This window comes from Antennarius striatus, chromosome 1 (genome assembly GCF_040054535.1).
Source record: "Antennarius striatus isolate MH-2024 chromosome 1, ASM4005453v1, whole genome shotgun sequence".
Classification (NCBI taxonomy): domain Eukaryota; kingdom Metazoa; phylum Chordata; class Actinopteri; order Lophiiformes; family Antennariidae; genus Antennarius; species Antennarius striatus.
The window spans coordinates 15,626,160-15,651,735 of record NC_090776.1 but is presented as its reverse complement, the minus strand read 5'-3'; positions in this window follow the sequence as shown (position 1 = coordinate 15,651,735).

The window sequence follows — 25,576 nt, the reverse complement described above, 5'->3', positions numbered from 1 at the left end:
AAAGCTTCCACGCAGAAACTTAACCTAGCCAACATTGGTTCCTACATCATTTAGTTCGTACAGGAGGACAACCTCGTCAATAATTAATAAATCTGAAATAACAGCACGTTATGAGTTTTCTGAGAAGTGGTCTATAGCAGTGGTCCCCAAACTAAAGTCCGCGGGCCGGATACGGCCCACCACCATATTTTGTATGGCCCCCTGAGCAAGTACCAGCTGACCCCCCTCAACTACCCAAAACCTCTCTGCAGAGAACCCAGCAGTCCCGTTCCCAGCTAAAAGGTGTATGGAAGCACTGGAAATACTGAAGGCAGAGTTCGGTGCGCGCTTCCATGAATTACATGCTAATGCAATAGAAGTCCATCTTTTCCAGAACCCTTTTGTTGCCAACATTGATGAAGCCCAGCCTTCTTAATAGTTTGAGTTGGCCAAGTTACAGAACTTTGATGTTCTGAAAGATGCATTCAAGCTGGACAGTCTCATTGACTTCTATGCCACGCTCCCAAATGAAATAATAACCGCAAAAGGTCATTAATATTTAGTTCTGGAAGACAATACAGTGGTACCTCTACTCATGACATTAATTGGTTCAGGAAGAAATTATGTAAGTAGAAAATTACGTAAGTAGAGACGTGTTTCCATGCAAATGCCCTAATCCGTTCCAAGCCCCCCAAAATTCAGACATAAATGTTTTATAAAGCCTAAAAATGCATCAAAACATGTAACAAATACATGTTACAATTAGATTATGACACAATAAAATGATAGTCCTGCCATCCAAGTTAGCCAATGGGATGCCAGGAAGATACTACGTAATAGCCAATGGCAGAGCAGCTATGAGAATGCTGCATTCAGGAACCTGTGGGAGATTCGAGTATCAGCCGATACTGTTTTTAAATTACGTAAGTTGAAATTTCTTTCGTAAATAAAGGCAATATTTTCCTGCTGAGAAATTTTGTAAGTAGAAAATTTTGTAAGTAGAGACATTCGTAAGTAGAGGTATCACTGTACATGTTTACATATAGGCTATCGTCACAGTTTCTCTGTTACAAACTGACCCCGGCCCCCGATCATAGAAGGGGCAAAGTCATGCCCTTAAAGGAAAAACTTTGGAGACTCCTATAACAGGGAGAAGAGAAGCAGATTAAATTACACTGGATTTAATTTCTATATGACACATACTTTAAGTATTAAAGCATTAATAAATGTATTCATGTTCAAAGGTATCTACAATGTTGCTGCTTGAAAGGCATTGTGCCATCTTTATAAATGAATCTGGATTCGCTTTTCAGAAATATGAGTCATGATATTGCCTTTTATAACATTTTAATAAGTTCCTCAATGAATATAAACCAGCAAATTTCAAAATACTTAATGTCTTTAGTTTTAATTTTAAGACTCAGGAAAGTGGAGTGTGGAAAATAATTAGGCTGAATAACATTGTTTTTACAAAAGGTAAAAAGAGCGCAAATGTATTTAATCTTAAATGTTTTCCTTTATTTTTAAATTCATATTTTTCCTTTCCACATGTTAAAGTTAGTCACTCAAAAGCTGCTTAAAACTCAAACTAGCGCGGATATCAAAACTCTTTAGTTGCTCTTAGTCTCTTAGTTTCTGTTTTTATTTTGGCAACTATTTGTTATAATGTCTTTGACAGTGTTTGAACTTCTTACAGACTCAATTATGAACTGATGTGATTCATCAATAATGCAAGCCATCATTAGTTAGAGCCTCATATGTTTGAATATAATATACTGACACAGAATGGATTAAAGTCACCAGCAGATTAAGGTGAGTGCCATGTAAGACATCTGGGGAAATTGACTCATATTAGTTTAAAATCAGTTGTGAGATAACAGTAATCTTTATTCCTGCAAATATGCACCTCATGAAAGGCATTTCTCCCTAACATTTGAGCAGATGTCACAGAAATACCACCATGACACATTGACGTGTGCACTCCAGTGTAGAGCAGGTGATGTCACTTTCCCATCTTTCACTTTAGAATCAGGCCAGATATTTCTCCATTCCCAGTATGGTTCCAAAGGTGAATATTACTTTGTACACTTTCTGATATTAACTATCTTATCGAAACTTTAGTCAACCAAAATGATCCACTTAATAATGAAATATTGTCAATACCCCCAGAAACAATTTAAGATATAATAAAATATAGTAAGACCAGCTACACATGATATTGGGTCAAGGTTAACCATGTTACATCAATTCCAGCTTCTTTGTTTTTCACCCTTGTGTAATTTAAATATGCCTTAGATTACATGGAACAAATCAGTAACTGCTTAACACACTACACGTGGACGTTATGTATGCAATACAAAAGCATGTAACTCAAGACTAAATGCAAGAATTCAGACAAATACATTTTTCCCTCCTCCAAAGGACAAAGTGAAGGCATTGATAAGAGCAGATAATAGTCTAACAGAGAGAACAAATGCATTTGCTTTCAGTTCTGACAGTCTGTTTGTTCTATTTTTTTCAAAGGAGTCAAGGATCAGTATTTTATTTGCTTTCTTGCTGAGAATTCAATGAGACGACCAATGCCGCTCTCATGTCTGTACAATTTTAAAGCTAGTGCTAACTTGCAAAACTTGAAATAGGATAAAGAGCTGTCTTAAGAAATCTACCAAACAACACCCCTAAAGTTTAGCTTGAATGAAGACGCCCTTGTTTATATTAAACAAATAAGATAAAAGATGCAAGCTAAGCTAACTTGCTGCAAGATGTGTGGATTCACACATCTCCATGGTACTGTTTGCAATATTTTCATCAAATCCTGGCATAAAAAACAAACAAAAAACAAATAAAAATGGAATTCTGAGCATCAAGTTGTTTTTTATTAAACTCATCCAAGCTCACAACTGTTCTGTGCCAATAATTATGAAAACTTGGAAAGTCAAATGTCTTTTTGTTCAGCAATGTACCGTGATTACACCAGAGGCAAAAAGTGATAACTAAATGGGCACTCTATATAGTCAAGACATGAGAACCATTAAAATGACTAGTCTCAGGATTTTTTTCTAAGATTACTCGAAACCCCCCCCCCCCCCCAGATCCACTCCATCTAAGCCTACTTAGAATAAAACAGTCTCTTCTATGGCACATAACAGACTCTTCCACCAGGTTTTATCGTAGTCTGTGTTGTTGCTCATGACTGTCAAACAAGTCCTGTCTTGCAATGATAATGATCAAAAACAATTAAACAAGGATTCATGAATGTGCTCCTTTGTCCAGATTATCACCTCCTATTTGGAGATGGTAAAATGTGATTTGATAGGCAGGCGAAAATGATGTGCCCACGTTACAGTCATTTTATCATACGATCCTTTCAAACTGGATAATGTGTGGAAGAAAATAACTCCTGACTGGCTCTTTTATGCCTGTGTTGATGCCCTTAACCAGGCAGTGACATCTCTTTTGAAAATTAAAATCTGCTCCCTCCTGCAAATAAAGAACACACTTGCGACTAAATTAATGTTTGGCAATATTTGTATTTGCAATTCAGGGTCAGGAGCAAGCAAGGATAACAGAAACTGAGAAAAACTGAAAAGCAAAATGTGTGAGGACAAATCTTGCTTTTATGTCAGAAAATAGCAAATTAATCAGCCAAATCCTGTTTATACTGTATTTTACAATACTCCATTTGAAGGTCGAGCATCTTCGAGAGAGCAGCCTTATCTAGAGAGATAAAGTCTAATAATTACTGCTGCCCTGTTTAGCAGCCACCACACAGACTGGAGAAAAGAGACAACACCCCTTGCTTAAATTGTTAGGATGTAGAAATGCTCTCAGCAGGGAATTATTTAGGGGTTACTAGGGTGTGTATGTGTAGAAAGAAAAAGGAACACTCCAAAATTGTGTCAGTTAAAGAATCCTTTAGAATAATAATTGGTCAAATGTTATTTGGATAATGCTTAATGTAACACAAGAATGTGAATATTCTTGTGTTACAATGTGAACATTTTACAGTTTCGACATTTTACAGTTTCCACTTCTTGTTTAAGAGACACGACAGGCATTTTCAACACTTGTTTTCCAAATGTATGTGGTATTGAAACAAAACTGACCTCATCCACTTCATATTCATTCTTTTGACATTGCTTGTTTGGCCCTGTTGTGGAAAAGAATAGAATAATAAGGAAGAATGATTGCAGATCACTACTTAGATCCTCAGTTCACAGCGAGCCTTATAAATCCACCTCTCTTCCATCAGCCTGTCTGATTACTTCTCTCTCTTACTGTTTCTGAAGTTTCTGTGACAAAGACCGTCCCACCCTGGTGTGTGCACCAGAAAGAAGCTCAAGAACTGCAGTCATAATGCAACTTTAACTGTGCAAAATAAAAATATTTCAGCCATCTTTTCAGTGTGTATTACACTATTACTGCATGTAGAAAAAAATTTAAGCTGCCAGTCAAAAGACATTACACTTAATACTTAGACATTGTAAGTAGCTGTTTCTATTTTATCTCCCCCCCCCCTACATCGATCTGTTCTACGCTAATGCTAAGGAGGCATACACCGCCACCCCCCTCCCTCCACTAGGTAAATCAGACCACAACCTAGTGTACCTACAGCCCACCTACATCCCGCTGGTGAAACGGCTGCCAGCAACAACACGACAGGTCAGGAGGTGGTCCCCGGAAACAGAGGAGATGCTGAGGAACTGCTTCCAGATCACCGATTGGGATGTTATTGTGGGCTCACATGGGGAAGACATTGAGGGGGCAGCTCAGTGTTTTACAGACTACATAAACTTCTGTGTGGACACCGTGGCCCCTGTCAGGACAATCAGGTGTTACCCCAACAACAAACCATGGGTAACCAAGGAAGTCAAGGCTGTCCTGAACAGGAAGAAGCGGGCGTTCAGGAGCAAGAACGAGGAGGAGATGAGGAAGGCCCAGAAGGAAGTGAGACTCTGCCTGAGGGAGGCCAAGGAGGCGTACAGGAGGAAGCTGGAGAAGCAGCTGGGGCGCAACCAAGTGCGGGAGGTCTGGAATGGGATGAGAACCATCACCGGACACGGGAAAGGGCGCAGCACTGTGGAGGGGAATATTGAACGAGCGAATGAACTTAACAGCTTTTTCAATCGGTTCAGCTCCCCCACCACTCCCGGCTCCTCGTCCCAGGCCTCTCCTGGCCTACAGGCCTCTCCTGGCCCTACAGACCGCTCCACTGATGCTCCCTCCTCCTGTGCTTCCTCTCCTTCCACCCCTGCCACTTCTCCCGAGCCCACTCCAAGAACTGCGAAGCTCAACGGCCCCACCTCAACCACTGGACTTCCAACCTCGCCACAACCTCCTGCTCCCACCACGACCGAGACCATCATCACTGCAGACCTGGTGACGACAACGCTGAGGAGGCTCCGTCCCTACAAGGCGGCTGGACCAGATAAGGTCTCCCCAAGACTCCTCCGAGCCTGTGCTTCGGAACTAGGGGACCCCCTGCAACAATTGTTCAACCTCAGTCTGCGGCTGGGGAGGGTCCCGTCACTGTGGAAGACCTCCTGCATTGTCCCTGTACCCAAGAAAGGACGCCCTACTGAGCTCAATGACCACCGACCGGTCGCTCTTACCTCCCACGTAATGAAGACCCTAGAGCGACTGGTCCTGGAGCTCATGCGTCCACAGGTGCAGGGTGCTATGGACCCTCTCCAGTTTGCCTATCAGGCCAAGGTTGGGGTTGACGATGCTGTCATGTACCTCCTCCACCGCACACTCTCCTACCTGGACGCCGGGGGCTGTGCCGTCAGAGTGCTCTTCTTCGACTTTTCGAGTGCCTTCAACACCATCCAGCCCCAGCTCCTGCAGGATAAACTGACCTCCATGGCTGTGGACCCCTACCTCGTGAGCTGGATTACGGACTACCTAACGGACAGACCCCAGTACGTCCGTATGGGGGACTGCTTGTCTTCTATGGTGACCAGCAGCACGGGGGCGCCACAGGGGACCGTTCTATCCCCCATTCTCTTCACCCTCTACACATCAGACTTCAAGCACAACTCGGATACATGCCACATACAGAAGTACTCCGATGACACCGCGATAGTGGCATGTATCCGGGAGGGTGATGAGGGGGGGTACAGGGCATTGGTGGCTGACTTCGTGGAGTGGTGCCAACAGAACCAGCTCCAGCTCAACGTCTCCAAGACAAAGGAGATGGTTCTGGATTTCCGGCGGGCACCTCCCTCTCCACAGCCGGTGATCATCAATGGCAGTGAGGTGGAGGTGGTAGAAAACTATAAGTACCTGGGACTGCAGCTAGACAGCAGACTGGACTGGTCACTCAACTCCAACTGTGTGTACAAGAAGGGGCAGAGCAGGATGTACTTCCTGAGGAGGCTGGCCTCCTTCAACATCTGTCCTAAGCTCCTTTTCATGTTCTATCAGTCCGTAGTCTCCAGTGTGCTGTCATACGCCATTGTGTGTTGGGGTGGGGGGGCCAGGAAAAGAGATATGGACCGTCTGAACAGACTCATCCGCAGAGCGGGCTCAGTGGTCGGGCTGAGCCTGGACTCTGTGGATATGCTTCTGGAGAGCAGGACCATGTCTAAAATTAAGGCCATCATGAACAACACCAGGCACCCCCTACACACCACCTTCTCCCAGCAGAGAAGCACCTTCAGCGGCAGACTGCTGTCACACAGCGCCTCCACAGAGAGGCTGAGGTCCTCCTTCGTGCCCCGTGCCATCAGGGGGTACAATGACTCTCTCAAGAGGAGCGGGGGGGAGGTGGCGAGGTCAGCACGGGGTTGAAAATGGATTTAATTTAATTTAAATTTAATTTTATACTGTTGTATATATATATATATAAAATTTATTTATTTATTTTTTATACTGTTTTTATATTTTAATTCAATTTTATACTGTTTAGATTTTATTTTATACTGTTTATATTTTAATACTGTAATATTTTTAAATTTTATACTGTTTATATTTTTAGTTATAGTTTAGTATATAAGTCCTGTTAGTGCTGCATGTGTCTGTCTGTTAGTGTAATGTATGTCTTGTGGTATGTCCTGTGATGTCAGTGTTTCCTTTTCTCCTGGTGTTTATCCAGTATTATTTGTTAAGTAATGCCTGAGCAGTGGATATATGCAATTTCCTCCGGGATTAATAAAGTATCTATCTATCTATCTATCTATTTCCCTGAGTGAATATAGAGTTGAACAAGAGGATGTGTTTGAAAACAGTCATCAAAAGACATATGTAAAGCACACAAGTTAACACACACAGCAGATACAGCAGAAAATTAATTGGAAAATTTATAATTGTCAATTCTGACTCAGGACGTGGCTCTAATCTGGCATACTGAGTGTTCAAATATGCCAAATTAGACTGCATAAATTTAACTATAAACTGATTTGTTTACTCTGAAAATTGTCAAGTGTTTATTCACTCATGCCACTGCATAATTAAAAAAAAAGTCACAATCAGTCAACTCAAAAGTTGGACACACTACTGACAGTCTGCCTCCTCGTTAGTTGAAAAGCAGCTGAATCAAGTTTTTTAGTCAACTAATGATTTTACTACTGAGGAGAAAATGATTGATTTTGGATCCTACTTATCCCAGAAGAAAAGCTTATGAAGAGCAGAACTCCCCCATTTATCAGTAGTTGTAACGTCTGGAGGATTTAACAGAGAGAAGAACAATTAATGTAATTTCCAAACACGGGAGTTGCGGAGTTATCTCTACTTATAACTACCATGGTGTGAGATATAATAAATCCCTTCCAGGCACCAAGCATGAAAAAGAAAAAAAACCAAATCGTCAAATGTCGCACATACCATTCACATTCATTGTGGTTAAGATGAGTTCACTAACTACATCTTTAAACAAAAAAAAAAGGTACATTTGAAAAGCGTAAAACTGAAACTGTCTATTATGTTACCAAGCGTGACTTGATAAATTCAAGGAGATAAACAAATTCCATTTAATTTAACACAGGGTCACGCCAACGGTGTTCAAAGCACTCTGAGGAATTCTGAGTGAGCATGTGCCTGAATCTGCATGACTGAATCTGTTTATAATAGCAGAGAAAATCATCAAGGTAAATGAAGTTAATAAATATTTGTGCTCCACATTTCTTTGTTATTTGGCTGTGTTTTATTTTGGATTCTGTTGGTTTAACAGTGATATTGCCAGCATCCAGTTTGTATTACAAGTCTGTCTAACATAGTATCCCAGTAGGAACTAAATTTTCTCTTTTAATGGTGTTACCTTGTTCTGTATTTAAAACAGCTTTACTTTGAGCACAATGTATTATTTCCACTCTTTGAAATGAATGCAATGTAATGTCTTGTGTGTCGTATGGTGCAAGATCAATCTTATCATATTCTGAAGCATAATGACTAATAGCTAGTTTGATCTTATAAGGAAGACCAATCGAGCTAAAAAAGCTATATTCAATAAAAACAAGTTATATTCATTAGTTATATTCATTAGTACCTGGGACCCACTGTAATTGCGTCAGAGATACATTAGGAGAGGCATTCTAAGTCCAAGTGATAAAGTTTGGAGCTGCATGAGACATAATTGAGCGGCTAGGGCAGTGCTACTGTGACTGTATTTTTAGAATGTCTTCATCTTTAAAAACACAACCATTTCCATGTTGTCAGAACACAGTTAAATCAGTAAAAATGTACATGTACAGGTAACTTTAATCATCTTTCTTTAGAGCCCCTGGTAATTTTTCTTTCAAATAATACAGGATGCATACAGCACCTGTCTAAGTTTGAAAGAGGAACATGGTGGAACAAAGACAGACTATAAGGTGATGTTTACAATGTAAATGAATACATCTGTATTTAAAGTTACAAATTCACAATTTTGTTTCTCACAGATGTTGCAGTTCATTGAGAGGGACATTATACTTAACAAAGAAAGAACAATTATTTATTGCGGGTACATTACAGCACTTCTAACAAGCCGATTCGACTGTCCTATCTCCAAGTGTGTCCAGAAAAAACCCCATCTATGAAGCACTGGCAACATTTGCAACCAGGCAGACCAGGAGTCCATTATTTTGTAAAGCTATATCAATTAATTCCGTCCACCTGGATACAGAAATGCAAGAACTCCCTCAGTGGTCCACATCAGGGATGGAAACAGTGAATCAGCCCACATCAATACAACAATTATTTGTGGTTACAAAAACAGAAGTTTTCAAATTTAAAAATATGACTACTTTGCACAACAAAAGGATAGACTCATCAAAAAGCAAGTAATTCCATTCCTAGAAGAAATAAATAAATAATATCACTGCTAAATAAATAATATCACTGCTAAATAATAACACCTTAAAAAAGAGGAGACATAAAGTGAAATATCAAAGATGCTTTGACAGGGAAAAAGGTGTCAATCCAAGTTTTTGGATTAGAGACAGAACAAGTACAATTTTTGTTCTTTTTTGAATTGCAAACTAAGTGGCAATGAATGATGTTACTCTAAATTTCAAAAATATATGCAATTAGTCCTCTTCCTGCCATGAAACCTCATGTCAGGCTTTCAAGAGAGAAATTCTGTGCTGCTTTTGACAGCTTGTTTACTGAGATAAATGAATTTTTCCTTATTTATTTGATTTTTTCAAAAAGAAAACAACTATGTAGGTTTTATTTGTCAATTCACTCTTCAGACTCTGCGTCATTGCAGTGAAGTTAGTGATTCAGAGGATGCAACCTATTTTTGATAATATAGACATGTCGATTTTAATAATGGTAGGAGAAACAAAAATAATCATTGTCAAGTATTGTTGATATGATTAATAAATGTCATTGCTCTTTTAAGTATCTGTTGCTGGAGCTTCTAATCATACTATGAGAAAAGTGTAATGACTTAAAATGCTATATTGTCATAGAAAATAACCTGTTTTCTGGGTGACTCTCGCTTAGCACCAGACACACTAAATAAGAACATTAAGTTAAAAGAACTTCAGAAATGGTGACAAACAACATTAAGCACATTAAATGAAACGATAGGTGCTCATAAATGCATGGCAGGAACAGTTTCAGTGTTAATTGTGCACAATAAATCAACAAACAGTGAATATGAAATAAAGGAAGTTGTCTCTGTGTGTATGTGGTGCACCAAAATTATCCATTAACAGAGGATGCTTTCAGTGGCTCTTCTGAAAAAGTGTACTAGTTATTAAAATTAATTATGTCCCCTGAAATTACTTGCCCATGTCTGTTCAGGGGCCCAAGCAAGATCAACCGTTAAATGAGAAAATGTTTGCTGCGGCTAAACACAACAAATATCATACAGACAAAACCAAACAAAGTGGAATGAGCCATGAGATGAAGGTGCTGGTACTTGTGGTACCTGGGTCAGCTCCAGAAAGGGATCTTTTCTCCCTGTTTTTTATCGTTTCTATCACTGACTCTGGTAACCTTTACTTTAACTCTAACTCCTAAACTGTCATTGTTCTGGAGAGCACAAAACATGACGTCAACCTGATCTTTTCTTACTCCTTTATCAATTGGTTTAAATGAAACTAGGGGCAATCAACAGATGGATAGTATTAGATATCCAATGGTGTTACATGGTACATGTAGATATTTGTTGGAAACAGGTACATAGTTTTGAGTGTCAAATTGTGTGTCAGATTTAGAATGAAGTCAGATATCTGTCGTCACTCATTGTGTTATGTGTTTTTGCTCCTGAACAGAAAATGGCATCCTAGGGTGCTTGTGTTTGTCACATTTACACATATTTTCACACTTTTTAAAATCTTTCTGTAGTCACTTTGTTTTTGTAAGATTTGGTTTGATTTGTTTTAATTCATACTGAAGCAGTAATTCCCTGTTGTTTTTAACCATTCTACCACAGTTTACTGGATTTTGACCTTGGAGATGGAATTTTGAAAGCATCCCCCAGTTAGAGAGTCAGCTAATGAACAAACAAAAGGTAAATTAAGGTGGAATTATTGTGTGTAAATTAATACTGGCTAACATTTCTGCAAGTCAGATTGGAGATTTCAGGCTGTATTGAGGTGGGGTTTATGTTTGTTTTCATATCTGCCTAAATGTCCAATTACTTCCGTTCTAGTGGGAAAAAAATCCAGACTATGGATAAAATGAAACTTCCACATTATAAGACTGAACTTTAGGGCAACAGTCAAATACTGAATGTACAATCACTGTCATTAAGTGCATGAACTTACAAGTTAGCAGCCGTCATTTTCATTCGTGTTTTTTATTGAAAGCGATTAGTGTGCTAACAGCTTGGTAACTTATTCTGATCAGTGGTGTTGAATAAGGGCGTCAAAAGAAGTAGTAAAGCTAAGAAAACTTCTAAACCTATAAAAACAAACTTAGAATGGTAAAAAAGTACTCACTCTCAGTGTGAGGATTCCAAAGCTAGAAGTAGAGCTAAAGGCAATGCTATGATAGCATCATCACTTTTTGAATTTCAGTAGCTTTGTTTTTATCAATTATTACAGATGCACCAATGCTAGCTGTATATTTCACCAGAATTTCTGAAGCTCAGTAAGTGATGCCAAAGCCATGCATGTATATGTTGTATATGAACACAGAAGTACGAGTTGTCTATGTTATTTAGAATATGTGAAAATAACATGAATGCAAATATTCTTTATGCAAGAAACTCTGTGATATGTGTTTAATCCGCACAAGAGTCACATATTGATGAGACAATATCGATTTATTTGCACCTATTGTTTCATAGTATGCCTGGAACAGCAGCACCAAATGAGAGAACACAAACGTCCAAGACAATAAGAGATGTGTTCTGAGTGCATCGAAATGTCTCTTTTTTTAATCGCCACTCATGCCATTGTTCTATTAAAATGTCTTTCAAACAAAATATTCTCCACCACATGTGGCTTATCTGCTGTTGTGAAAATGAATTCCGGGTGAATAAAGTTCGAAATGCGAGTAATGTTAAGTTTATAAAATATCCTGATGATGGAAGAAGTCAACAGGGCAGATAATACGAAAGAGAAACCAACAGGGCTGGGGCGAGTTAAGCCAGTGTGTGTGTGCAACAGAGATTCTGCTGTTTGTGTCTGAAGAAAAGAGAAGCAAACAGATTAAGGTAGTTTGTGGGTAAACAAGTGCGTGTGTATCCCTGCCACAGTTACACTCAAAAAAATCTGAGGAAAAACACTCAACAGACCAAAAACACTAACAATTTTTGACCAACATTACAAGAATTGAGTTTTCTGTTTACTTTTGAAATTTTGCACTTAAATATTTTCTGTATATGTGCTATGTTCAATTGAAAATCAGCACACAGGTTCTAAATAGAAGGCGAAACTTTAACAAACATGTTAAGATACATTTTATGTGTTGGGGCTGGAGACTGTTGTGAACCCAAATTGCAGGAGACAGGCAGGTCAATGTTCAGAAAGTTTATTATGAAAATTGTGCAAGAACACAAAATAAGTCTGCAGGTAGCCTGGTGATGGCACGAGGCTTGGGCTCCAAGAAATATAGTCCTCATACATGTCCTGCACCGCTCTAACATACTTCTCTGCCACTCCAGACTTCTTCATATGATACCACAGTTCCTCTCTGGGCACCCTGTCATAAGCTTTCTCCAGATCTACAAAAACACAATGCAGCTCCGTTTGGCCTTCTCTGTACTTCTCTATCAATATCCTCAAAGCAAATACTGCATCTGTAGTACTCTTCTTTGGCATGAAACCATACTGCTACTCACAAATGTTCACTTCTGCCCTTAGTCTAGCTTCCACTACTCTTTCCTATTGTTTCCTGTCATGCAATGCATCAGTCCAGCACAGTCTACCGAATAATCCAATTATAGCACATGAGTAATTGATAGTCTCATATTGTCTAGGTTAATGAAAAGAAACAGAGCATTGCTGAGAAAGATCCTGGGTACAGCAAGTTGATGTGGGGGTCACTATCAGCTTGGCCTGGATTCTGGCTCACTTCACTGTGTTCTGGCTGATGCACTGTTGTTGTGTCTCTGTGCCAGGTTGTGGCTCTTTATGCACCTCGCAGATGGCGTTATATCCATTGTTAAACACTCCTGCATTACATATAACAGTCTTTTAAATTCAAGACCGTAGTTCTGGTATGTTTATTAATTCTATACTTAATCCATCACCTGTTGGAGAGCAATGGACTGTTGATGGATTTGGTCCGTGCGTGACCCATGCACCAAGTAATACGATCTAAAGCGAGCTCTGCTCAAAAATTTTAGAGTCAAAATAAAGATATGAAGATAGAGTTAAAATGCAAACAGTCTTTCAAAATTATTTGGACTTCAAACATAGCAGTTTCCTTCATATGCACTTTTGCCATATATATATATATGAAAGAAGCTAGGGCAGTGCTACTGTGACTGCCCTATATATATAATATATATATATATATATATATATAATATATATATATATATAATATTATATATATATATATATATATATAATATATATATATATATAATATTATATATATATATATATATATATATATATATATATATATATATATATATATATATATATATATATATCTTAAAAGCATGATGATCTGAACTATGATTAGTGCAAACAATAAATATTAGGAGTGGAAACGTTTCAACTGAGTTCTAAATGAGCTTTTGTCATGCTTCTCTTCCTAAAAGGTACGCAAGGTCTTAACCTTCTTTTCGTACAGTTTCTATATTTCCAGAAAATTGATATTCCTCACTTTAAATCCTGCAGCACACATGGCCTTTTCTCATGGTACCAAAAATGATGGCTCACCTTTTGAAAACCTCCCACCACAGGAGAACATTATTCATAGTGGACAGTCTTGTTATTTCACACTGTAATTTGTGACCCTCCATCCTGATGTCTGATATAGGTTGATATAATCCAACTAACCTCTGATGACAACTCAAGTAAAAAAAAAAAAGGTATAAAAAAAACCCCCCTCACATTGATAAAGAAGGTTGTCGTGTAATTGACTAGTAGAACTGAAATTTGTGTGGGTGCGGAGAACCTGTCTCCACTGCTGTCACACAAACTGACAGAGATTCCAAACTCCTCAGTCATGTCACAATCCATGGGATAGAACACCTGATTATTAGAAACGATGCTTATATTTCCTCCTTGCACCCAACATGTCAGATTACTGCGATGGTGTTATATAGGTTGGAGTCTACAGTGTTGAAATATGAAGGTCACCTTGACTGATTTTTGAACAAAATGATAAATAAGTAAAAATGGGTACTACATGCTGTGGAAGATTATGGACTGCTACTGGGCTGATGTTATGCTGTGCTACCAAACAGCATACAACTCAAGTGAGTAGTTTTGACTGAAATAATGATACATGAATATTATATATTACTTTTCATTTTGCATAATCGGTGTAGTAAAAAATACCTCTCTATGTCTCCAGGTGTTAATTACGCAGGCAGCCAACTATTGTCGATTGGAGTAAATAAATAAGAGAGATTCTGTATTTAGGAAAACTTTTGCAAAGCCTACAAAAAACAAAACACCCCAAAACAGACTTCAGAACCAAAGCAACAATATGGCCTGGCTGTTTGACTAGGTATTCTCCTGTGAAATGGTACTTTGAGATGACGCAATAAATGTATTTTGTTTCTTACACAAGCTTACAGCCCCCATGGTAGCTACAGAGACACACAAGGACAGCTGCTCTCTCTCTCTGTGTTGATCAATCATAATAAACGATTGCAACAGTCACTGCTACAATGCTGCATGCCAGCCAGTCAACACAGGAAACAGCCAAAGTCTGGAAAGACTTTTAACATTTAAAAATATGTTATTAAACAGGTACATGTGAGACTAAGAAACAAAATCCCAATAGTAAGGGTTGGTAATAAAGGACAACCAGCCCAATTTTAATTGGTCTGTATTTCAAAATTCAGTCGCTCTCTCCTGTACAATACTCTTTGTCCACCCCAGGTTGGTAGTGATAAAACACAGCTTTTTATAACAGTAGGACTCAACCTACCCCTGGGTAAGTACAAAATATATGGATGCAGGCAAATGGAAGGAGGTGAACAGTATCAGTGTACCCAAAATTTAAGCTTTAAACATTTTAACTTATTTTATTGCTCATGGTCATGAATTAAGAGGTTTTCAACCATGTCTGTCTGTTTGTTGGCTGGATTATTGTTTGGTGTTGGTTTACTAGTTTGTCAGGGTGTCAGGACAACGTAGACGACATTGGTGTGGGTAAAGTCAATTTATTTTGGAACTCTGTCTAATTGTACCTATACGTATAGGTCTCACAGAGCATGATCATAATAATTATACATTCGTAGAATTATACTATAGTATTATAGTGTAACCTGGAAAATCACTTGGAGAGTACATACAGCACCATTTCAAAGGACAGTAGTCAACACCAATTCATATATACTGTATATTGAAATACCATTGTGCATGACTTTTAAAGACTTGGTATCACCTCACAATTATCACTTATAAACCATTAGAAGTACGTAGCGGTGTCTGCAGAGACATTTTCTTCTTTCTTTGTCTGTTGTCTGTGGCTCTGGAGATAGAAAAGTTGTCTACTTATCAGAGGTTGATGATTCCTGTCCCCCTGCAGTTACATGTCAAAGTATCCCTGAGCATGGTACAGCATTGCAATTTGCTCAGAGTTGCTAGATGTTCTTTTTTTTTTTTTGTCCGGGACAATTCCCCACATCAGCCAACGGTTAGAGAGTTGGTAAGTACAGTAGGTCAGACTTTAAACCAAAAATGTAGCGCTTTTTCTGTCTCTCATGTCTGTGTCATGAATCTATTGGTTTGTATTTGTTTGATCTCTTCTTTGTCCAAATTCACACAAAGTCCTGCTACATGGCACCTTTCTGCAGGGACGAGTGGATGTGTGGGCAAGATAATTACATCCCACTTCAAAGCGGTGATGTATTGTAATTGTGTTTGTGTGTTCATCTGTCCGTCCGTTTGTCCATCTGTTAGTCCGAAAAAATATCTTCACAACCATTGCAGATAGAAAGATGAAACAAAACGCACATTCCTCGGGCGGTAAAAGGAATGAAAATGAGATGATGACCTTGACCTTGAGAAAACTAGGTCAAGGTCAAATTTCAACTTTTGTACACTCAAGAACCGGATAAGATAGAAAGACGAGAGAGAAGGCCAGTGTGAGTAAGACTATAGATCAAAGCTAGTGCTTTGATGAATGGTAAAAGCTAGTGGGAATGTGAGATGACAATGTAGAGTTGAAGGGGGAGCTGAAGGTTTGACTTGTCCTGAACAGAAAAGATCTCTCACTGTAAATTTGCATAATTGCCTGACCTATGAAAGTAGGTCAAGGTAAAATGCTGAATTCAGGGGTGTTGTGGGATTTTGCAGTCTCTGACTATCTTGTTTGTGCTTTAGAACACCACCACTCAGTAAAAACTTTGATTATTGCTCCTGTTTCTCTATTAGGTGTACAGCCATGTTTCAGGAAAAAAAATGTCTTACTTCCCTTTATTGCTTCAAGCTAACTACACAGTGGTAGAGCACAGCAACTAATGTATGTCCATCCATCGATCGATCCATTCATCGATCCATCCATCCATCCATCCATCCATTTTTTCCGCAGCTACTTAACCACCTTCGGGGTCACCGGTCTGGTAGACCTTATTGAAAGAGATTTTATTCAGTTTTATTCAGAAAATATATGAAATATATGCAATACATGAAATGGTTTTTGGCACAATTATCCCAAACGGTTCGAAGCCCCATGGGGCGGCATTCAGACATCACTACACACGAGGTCACAAAGTGTCTGGATAGCGCTACTTAACAAGACAAAATTATCTGGGACTGTAGTGAGAGTCAGGACCAGCTTTAAAGTGAGGTTGATGAGCGTTGATTGCGACCTGGTGTAGCTCATTGTCACGCCTCCTCCACACACCAGCCCTGTAGGTCCCGGAAGGATGGGAAAAACAAAAGGGGAAAACACAAAAGCAGTCACACAGCATGCATAGGAAAACCAAAACCACAACATTATTTGCCCGGTGTTGTGGCTGGTTCTTTCAAGAGCACAACCATATATGGGAGAACCACAATCAACAACTTACCGTAAATTTATTTAAAGAATGGATTTCAAGTGCAGGTCAGTAATCAGTGATGTGGGAAAAGATGGTTGATGTGTAATTAGGAAGAAACAAGAGAGCCAACAGAACACAACCAAACCAAACAGATCTACGACGGGTTGCCGGGTGAAAGACATTCAGGAGGGAGAGAGAGAGAGAGACAGCTAGTGATGTCCGCTGTGTTCTGGGGGACATCACTAGCTGCCACGTTCCCAATGAATGGGGCGCCGAGTAATGAAACAGTTTTTGGCACAATTGTTCCAAATGGTTTGAAGCAGCTGCTTATCCAACTTGGGGGTCACAGGTCTGGTAGACCCTATCTCAGGTACACAGGGTTGAAAGGTGAGGTAGACCACAGATGAACCTTCTTGCTGTGAGGCAACACACTGTAGCACCTTCCTGCCAGTAACTAATGCTATTAATATAAAAAAAGCAGTTAAATTTTTTTTTCTTAGTAATTGTTCACAGTATTATAGCCCCTTGACAGAACATGTCTGCACTTTGCAATCCAGATAGATACTGGGGAATGGTGTGATAGCAGCATCAATGTGCAAGTTTGGGACATACTATATAAGGGATCACATGAACCTCTCTTTCTCTCTCTCTCCTTCTCTCTCTCTTGCTTTGTGTTCTTTTCAATCATGAAAGTGGCAATCTGAATAATGGATGAAGGCCTGCCATCTTACTGAACGAATTGTCTCAGTTTGGATCCCTTCACAGGCTAATGGCCATGGACGGTTTAAGTAGTAACTCTCATTCAGATAAGAAGAGAAACAGTTTCATTGTTGTGTTTCTTCCATCTGAAACAATGAAAACACTTAAATAGCTTAAGCATTTCACAGCACATCATTTTGTCTTTCTTCCTTGTTGTTTGCTGCCTTCTTATCAAACTTCAATGCTGCAGTTTGCACCTAAAATGTCAGGACCTATAAACCTTAAACAGAAGCAAGCTCTTTCAGCTCACATAATTTAAAATGCCTGAAACAGAACAGGCTGAGATCACGGGCATGAAATAATGTAACAAAACTACCTGAAACTTTACTGTAGCTATAAAATGGCCATTTATTTACCTTATCCAGTTTGAGCTGCAGTGCTGCAGCTTCAAGTTAGTGCATCGCAAGAGTGGCTCCAGGTTTCTAGACATCAATACAATGTATTTCATGTCAGTTATGACAAGTATTGGAAGTATTTCTCCACAGCAAAAAGCTAACAGGAAAAACATTGATTTCCCAGAGAGCCTTACTCACTCTAGCTTACAGTATATAACAGGCAAATAACAACTGTCTTTAAATTCGTTTGATGAAAGGATCCCAAAAATGTTTATATATATATATATATATAAACATATATATATATATATATATATATATATATATATATATATATATATACACACACACACACACACACACACACAGTATATTCAGAGTCTCTAATGGATCCTTTAACTGAATATTTCAATTAATACCTAGAAACATATGACAATTTATACTGACATTATTTACCTATTATTCAATATACAGTAATCCCTCATTACTCGCGGTTAATGTGTTCCAGGACCACTTGCAAAAATCAATATTTTGCGATATAGTGACAAACTATTTATTTTATAATTTACGATAATTTAAATGTTTATGAACCCACCCCATCTGTATTACCTTTTCCCACACTCATATAGACTGTGTAAAGCACTTTTCTATTGAAGAGAAGTTGCAGGCGGAACTCTGAGTCGGAATGCAGAGCACACACATGGATGCTGTCAGCTAATACCATGCATGTACGGTATCACGTGACTACCTACTTAAAATTTGCGATGTAGCGAAGCCGTGCATCTTGAAGCGTGAGTAAACGAGGGATTACTGTACATCATGGGCTGTCCTTAAAGTACAATTTCCTAATACACAGGGCAAAACGCTGGTGCAGAGGGTAGCATTGTTACTTCACAGCTAGAAGGTTCCGGATCTGATTCCTTTCTGTGCAGAGTTCCTGGCACAGAAGGCTCCACCCCCTCCTGGTGACCAGGTGTTGACGCTTTCTCCGGACAGCGTGAGGCAAGTCCTCAGAAGGACCAACGCACGGAAAGCCCCAGGTCCTGACAACATTCCTGGACGTGTCCTGAGAGACTGTGCTGATGAGCTCACAGATGTCTTCACAGACATCTTCAGCATCTCCCTGAGCCAAGCTGTTGTCCCTACCTACCTCAAAGCCACCACCATTATCCCAGTCCCAAAGAAGTCGCCCCCATCCAGCTTCAACGACTACCGCCCAGTTGCACTCACTCCCATCCTCATGAAGTGCTTCGAGCGGCTAGTCATGCAGCACATCAAGTCTGCCCTCCCTTCAACTCTGGACCTCTTTCAGTTTGCTTACCGGTCCAACCGCTCGACTGATGACGCCATCTCCATTGCACTACACTCAACCCTCACCCACCTAGAGACCAAAGACTCGTAGGCCAGAATGCTATTCATCGACTTCAGCTCAGCATTCAGCATTCGTCCCCCAGCAGCTCATCTATAAACTGGACCAGCTTGGACTCAACACCTCCATATGCAACTGGCTGCTGGACTTCCTGACAGGGAGACCACAGGCAGTTCTAGTTGGTAACAACAACTCTAGCACCATCACGCTGAACACGGGAGCCCCCCAAGGATGTGTCCTGAGCCCCCTCCTCTTCACTCTGTTGACCCACGACTGCATACCAACTTTCAGCTCCAACCTCTTTGTCAAGTTTGCAGACGACACGACTGTAGTGGGTCTCATCAACATCAACGATAAGACAGCCTACAGGAATGAGGTGGGCCTCCTGGCTATGTGGTGCAAGGACAACAATCTCCATCTGAATGTGGAGAAGATGAAGGACATTGTTGTGGACTTCAGGAGAGCACACACCCAGCATGCTCCACTAACCATCAACGGTGCTGCAGTGGAAAGGGTCAGCAGCACCAAGTTCCTGGGTGTGCTCATCTCCGAGGATTTGTCCTGGGATCGCAACACTGCATCGCTGGCCAAAAAAGGCCAACAACGCCTCTACTTCCTCTGCAAACTGAGGAGAGCAAGAGCCCCACCCCCCATCATGCTGACTTTCTACAGTGGCACCATTGTGAGCATCTTAACCAGCTGCATCACAGGGTGGTACGGCGCCTGCACTGTTGCCTGCCGCAAGACCCTGCAGCGCATTGTGAGAGCAGCTGAAAAGATCACTGGTGTCTCTCTCCCTTCCCTTACAGACATTTATACAACACCCGCCTCACCTGCAAAGCCATCAGCATTGCAGGTGGTCCCACCCACCCCTCTCACAGCCTTTTCAGCCTGCTGCCATCAGGTAGGAGACTGCAGAGTCTGCGGGCCAGAACCAGCAGGCTCAAGGACAGTTTCTTTCACCAGGTGGTCAGGAAGCTCAACTCCCTCCCTACTCTGCCCCCTGCCATAGCCTTGAACTCTACCCTCACACTGCCCTGCCCTCTCCCCAGCACCTGACTACCTATCTCTCCCTCCCCCCGTCAACTCAGGGTCTGCGCCCATGTCACTTCCCCTGTGAGATTAGAGTGTATTGAGATGTTAACCATCCCTTGTGTTTTGTCTTATACTTCGTGCTCTACTGTCTGATGTACTGTCTGTGTTGCACTGCTTGTTGCACTGCCTGTGTTGTCCTGCCTGTGTTGTACTGCATGTATTGTCCTGCCTGTGTTGTACTGCCTATGTTGTCCTGCCTGTGTGTCCTGCCTGTGTTGTACTGCCTGTGTTGTCCCATGTTGTACTACCTGTGTTGTTCTGCCTGTTGTACTGTCTGTGTTGTACTGCCTGTTGTACTGTCTACCGTGGGTCAGAGAGGACTGCAATTTCATCTGTGCTGTATGTCATGCATATATGGTACATTTGACAATAAAGGTGACTTTGACTTTGACTTGACTTTGAGTTCTTATGTTTTCCCCGTGTCTGCGTGGATCCTCTCCTGGATCTTTGGCTTCTTTCCATCTCCAAAAACCATCTAGTTTAGGGGAATTGGTGTACACAAATTGTCCATACTTGTGTGTATTTGTGTGAGCATGTTTGTTTGTGTTTTGTATGGCCCTACAAGAGCTTACCTTTTATTTGGGGTGCACCCACCTCTCGCCTGTAGCCAGTGGGATAGTTTCCAGCAGACCCTTGACCCGCAAGGTACATAAGTGGCAGTAGATTAGACGAATGTGATCGCCTTGCTTACGACCACGTAATGTGGAGAAAAGAGAGAGTAACATGACTTAACAGAGAAAGGTTTGATAAGATGGAGCAAGTAGAGTTAAGGGAGTATAACTAGTAGTATAAATAAGCTGGGTGAATATACAAATACATAAAATTTATCTATTTAACATTCATGTGAGTCATTGTGTGTTGTGCATAAATTATAAGGAGAACTTTTTTCATGTCTACTCTTGATGAATAAACAATTGAAACTAATTTGCTTCCCATATTATTGTCTTGTTTGGCAAATCAATAATGTGGCTACTAGGCATTAAAATTCATAATGATTTTCTATTGTGAAAACAGTGGTGGGAAAAAAACTCGCCATGCTTCCGCTTCAAATGGTAGTTTCCCTTTCTTTTTGCAGGCCAGTGGCCAACAGCTCATTGCTGAGTGTCCAGAGAAATGTCAGCATGCCGACAGCTTGTTATCATCACTGCTCTTATCTTCTCCTTGCAGGTGCAGAAGCACAACAAATACAGCCAGCGCATCCCACCAGTCAAGGTTTTATGGCCTATTGCAGCAACCATTTGACGCTATCAGGTTAGCAACTTAAGAAACATAAGAGAACAACATTAACCATATTACAGGCCAAATTTAAATTCATTAAACCCCCGGTTGTTTAACTTTTCATTAAAAGACACAGGAGAGTCATTTAGAACCGGTGAAATACGGTGACATTTTGTTAAACATGTTATTTCTCTTAAGATAATTTGCATGTAAATAAATGGCAGTGACGTGTGTTTAATTATTCTGGATCAAAAGACTGGGCTTAAAATGAATCATTTGAGTGAAGCAAAAAGGTTCATGTAAACAGGCGAACACCTAAAATGTAATGATGCTAACAGGGTAATGATAAGTACCTATGAGGTCTATCACATTCACCATATTAGTAAGCATTGTTAAGCAACCGAGACTTGACAATTACAGAATATGTACAGCACTCAGGAAAATAATGAAAAGTTAGTAAGCTGCTGGATTTTTGAGTCCTCTGTGTGATGGTCTGTGTGTGTCTTGCTTTTGTATTTCATTTTATGGGTTCAGTTCACGCACTTTTCTGGTTTTGTTACTGCCACATTTAGTGATTTGTCGCATCTGGTTTGTGTTCCCTGATTGTTTCGTTTGGTATTCAGCCAATCCGTGTTTAGTTCCTCCCATAGTTAGTTTGTCATTAGTTCCACCTGAGATTAATTTAGCACCCTGGCCTGTCTATTTAAGGCGCTTCACGCCTGTTCAGCTTTCACAGCGTATTCAGTAGTCGTTTGAGCAAAGTGTATGCCAATTCATGTATGCCAATTGTTACTGTATTACTTGACCGCCTTTTGTTTGAGCAGGAGTTTAGCCTTGCCTTGTCTGTTCTTGTTTCGGTTTTTGACCCCTTGCCTGTTCAAGCATGATTTTTGGATATCCCACTGGTGTTGTAAGCTCTGAGTTTTCCTGACTTTGAATACGGACTGATTAAAGGATTTGGATTTTGACTTTTGGACTCTCACGCCTGGTTCCTTTCGGGTTCGTAACACTCTGTCACACATAAAATACATCACACATTTAAAAACAAACAAACAAGCCAACAAAAAACCACACACACAAAAGAAAACAGAACCCTTAAAGTTGTCTGATTAAAAAAAATTGGCATTTTAGTTTTTTTTGGCTGTGATGAATATTGTCATATTCAGTACTTTTTAATGAATGAAAGAAATTTAATTTGGTGGTTCATATTTCACATTAAAACCCCCCCCAAACATATTCAATTGTATTAATAGTAACCAAAAAAGGACTGGGCTGAAGCAAATTGCTTATATAAGCCCACCCTGATTAACACAACTTAATCACAATAACATCAACATTCTTTTGGTTTTTAACAACATTCACATAAATTGAATTATTCACCACTGTCCATTGACTTCACCTCAGCAAATTTACCAACATAACCTTCAATTAAGTCATATTGAATTTTTTTCTTGAATTTAGACAGCATTTTTACCAATTTACAGTAATTTCATCTTCCGAATCATTCCAGAGGTGCACTCCTAGTACAAACACACATCTTTTACATTTGTCCTTGCTTTAATGGATTTGATTTTATGAAAAGTTCATTCGTATGATCATGAAACCTTACTTTATTTATTAGTCCTATTGACCTTTTTTTCCAATTTTATTCAGATGATATACATGTATACGTATATGTTTTACATGTGTTTCCCCAGATTTCACAGCAGTAGGAAAGATATGGAAGCACAGGTGATGAATACAATATGTGCAGACATTTCTTATTCAATATGTGTTTAGTTTTATACGATATACCAAGTGTCTTTGATAATTTATTCCTGATATACTGTATATGTTGCTTCCAGCAGATCTGATGATCTATGATCAGATACCTTTTTTCATAAACCCTTTCAATTTCAATCCCGTTCCAAATCAATTTGACCTCTGTGCTTGACTTGTTGTATGCAAAAATCATGAATTTGGTCTTTTTCTCATTTAAAGATAACTTATTTAAATCAATTCATTTTTTAAATTTGATCAGCTCCGATTCCACCTGGGAAATTAACTGAGAAATGTCTGGTCCTGAGTAATACATAATACTATCATCTGCAAAAATTACCAGTTTTAAAATTTCAGAACCTTTGCATATGTCATTTAGATACAGATTGAATAATTTAGGCCCCAAGACAGAGCCTTGGGGTATTCCACAGGTGATTTTTTTTCTGTTGTGATGCTATTCCATTGATTTCCACATATTGATGTCTGTTTTTTAAATAACTTTTCAACCAACAATTTACAACTCCTCTGATCCCAAAGCAGTCGCATTTCTGTAAAAGTAAATCATGGTCAATAGTATCGAACGCTTCATGTAAATCAATAAAAATTCCAATTGTGTTTTCTTTGTTATCTTTATTCTTTGATACATTCTCAATAAAATCTATTACTGCAAGGGATGTTGATCTATTTTTGCAGAATCCGTACTGTTGATCACACAAAATGTTATATTTTTTCAAAAAATTGTCGAGTTGACTGATGAACATTTTTTCTAATTTTTGAAAATTGATGTAGTAAAGAAACCGGCCTAACGTTGTTTACTTGTTGTTTGTCCCCATCTTTATAGATCAGAAGGACTTTAGCCAGCTTAATTTTATCAGGAAATATTCCATTTTTAAAAGAACTGTTACAAATGTAGGTGAGAGGCTTAACTACAGAGTGGATCACCTCTTTCATCATTGATATGTCTATATTATTACTATCTGTAGATTTCTTGCTCTTACATTTTTTTACTACCTCTAACACATCACTCTCACACACTGGCCCAAGATACCATATTTTCCGCACTATAAGGCGCACCTAAAAGCCTAAAACTTTCTCATAAACCCGTAGTGCGCCTTATAATCCGGTGTGTCTTATATATGGATTAATATTCATGTTAATATTGGTTAAAAACATGATCGTTGAAAAATAGCTGGCAGTCTGGCTGCCAGTCATGCCGCACTCCGCCACCAGAGGAGCCCCCTCACAAGGCACCTAACAACGGTAGTCAAGGGGCGTCACCGAAGTCCCGGCTCTGACTGAGCTGCTCTCAGACGGTAGAGCAGACTGTAGGAGCACCGGTGATTACGTAGAGAAACATGAGGAACTTTCAACAATTCTATGAATAAAGGTTGACTGACTGACTGATCTCAGTATTTCCTAACTATTTGGCATCGGAAATAACCCACTTTAAACTTAATTGGTCTTAAAATGTCATTGTGCTGGAATCTAGTGACGGTCCATTCTGTTAGTCTGTGGAAACACACGGAGAAACTGGCATAAAGGTGAATGAAAGACCCTCAAAACTTCCAGCCTTTTCTGGAATTTCAAGAACAGAGTCACTTGCTAAACAAAGGTGTCTGGTGTGCTGCAATTGATTTACAAATGTAGTTGATAGCTCTGGGGGGGCGGCGGAGGGGCACATTCAGGCTTGTGTATTCCGTCTGCAGCGACGTGAGATTCACGGCGGTGAGACACCGACGTTAAAGTCAGTTCTAGGAGTAAAACAGCGTCATATTTGCCAGTAAATTAGCAGCCTGACATTAAAAACTAGATAAAAAATTGTTTAGGACACACAGCAGCAAATAGCTGCACCTCACCCCCGACTGGACTACCGATCGATCGAAACAATAATTAATTAATAAACGAAGACGAACGTTGGAGCTTAAATATCTGCTTTGAACTTCAGATCAGGAAATAATCCGCTCTGTTCGCACTGACTGCACTCGTAATGGATTTAACCAGTTTTTAATG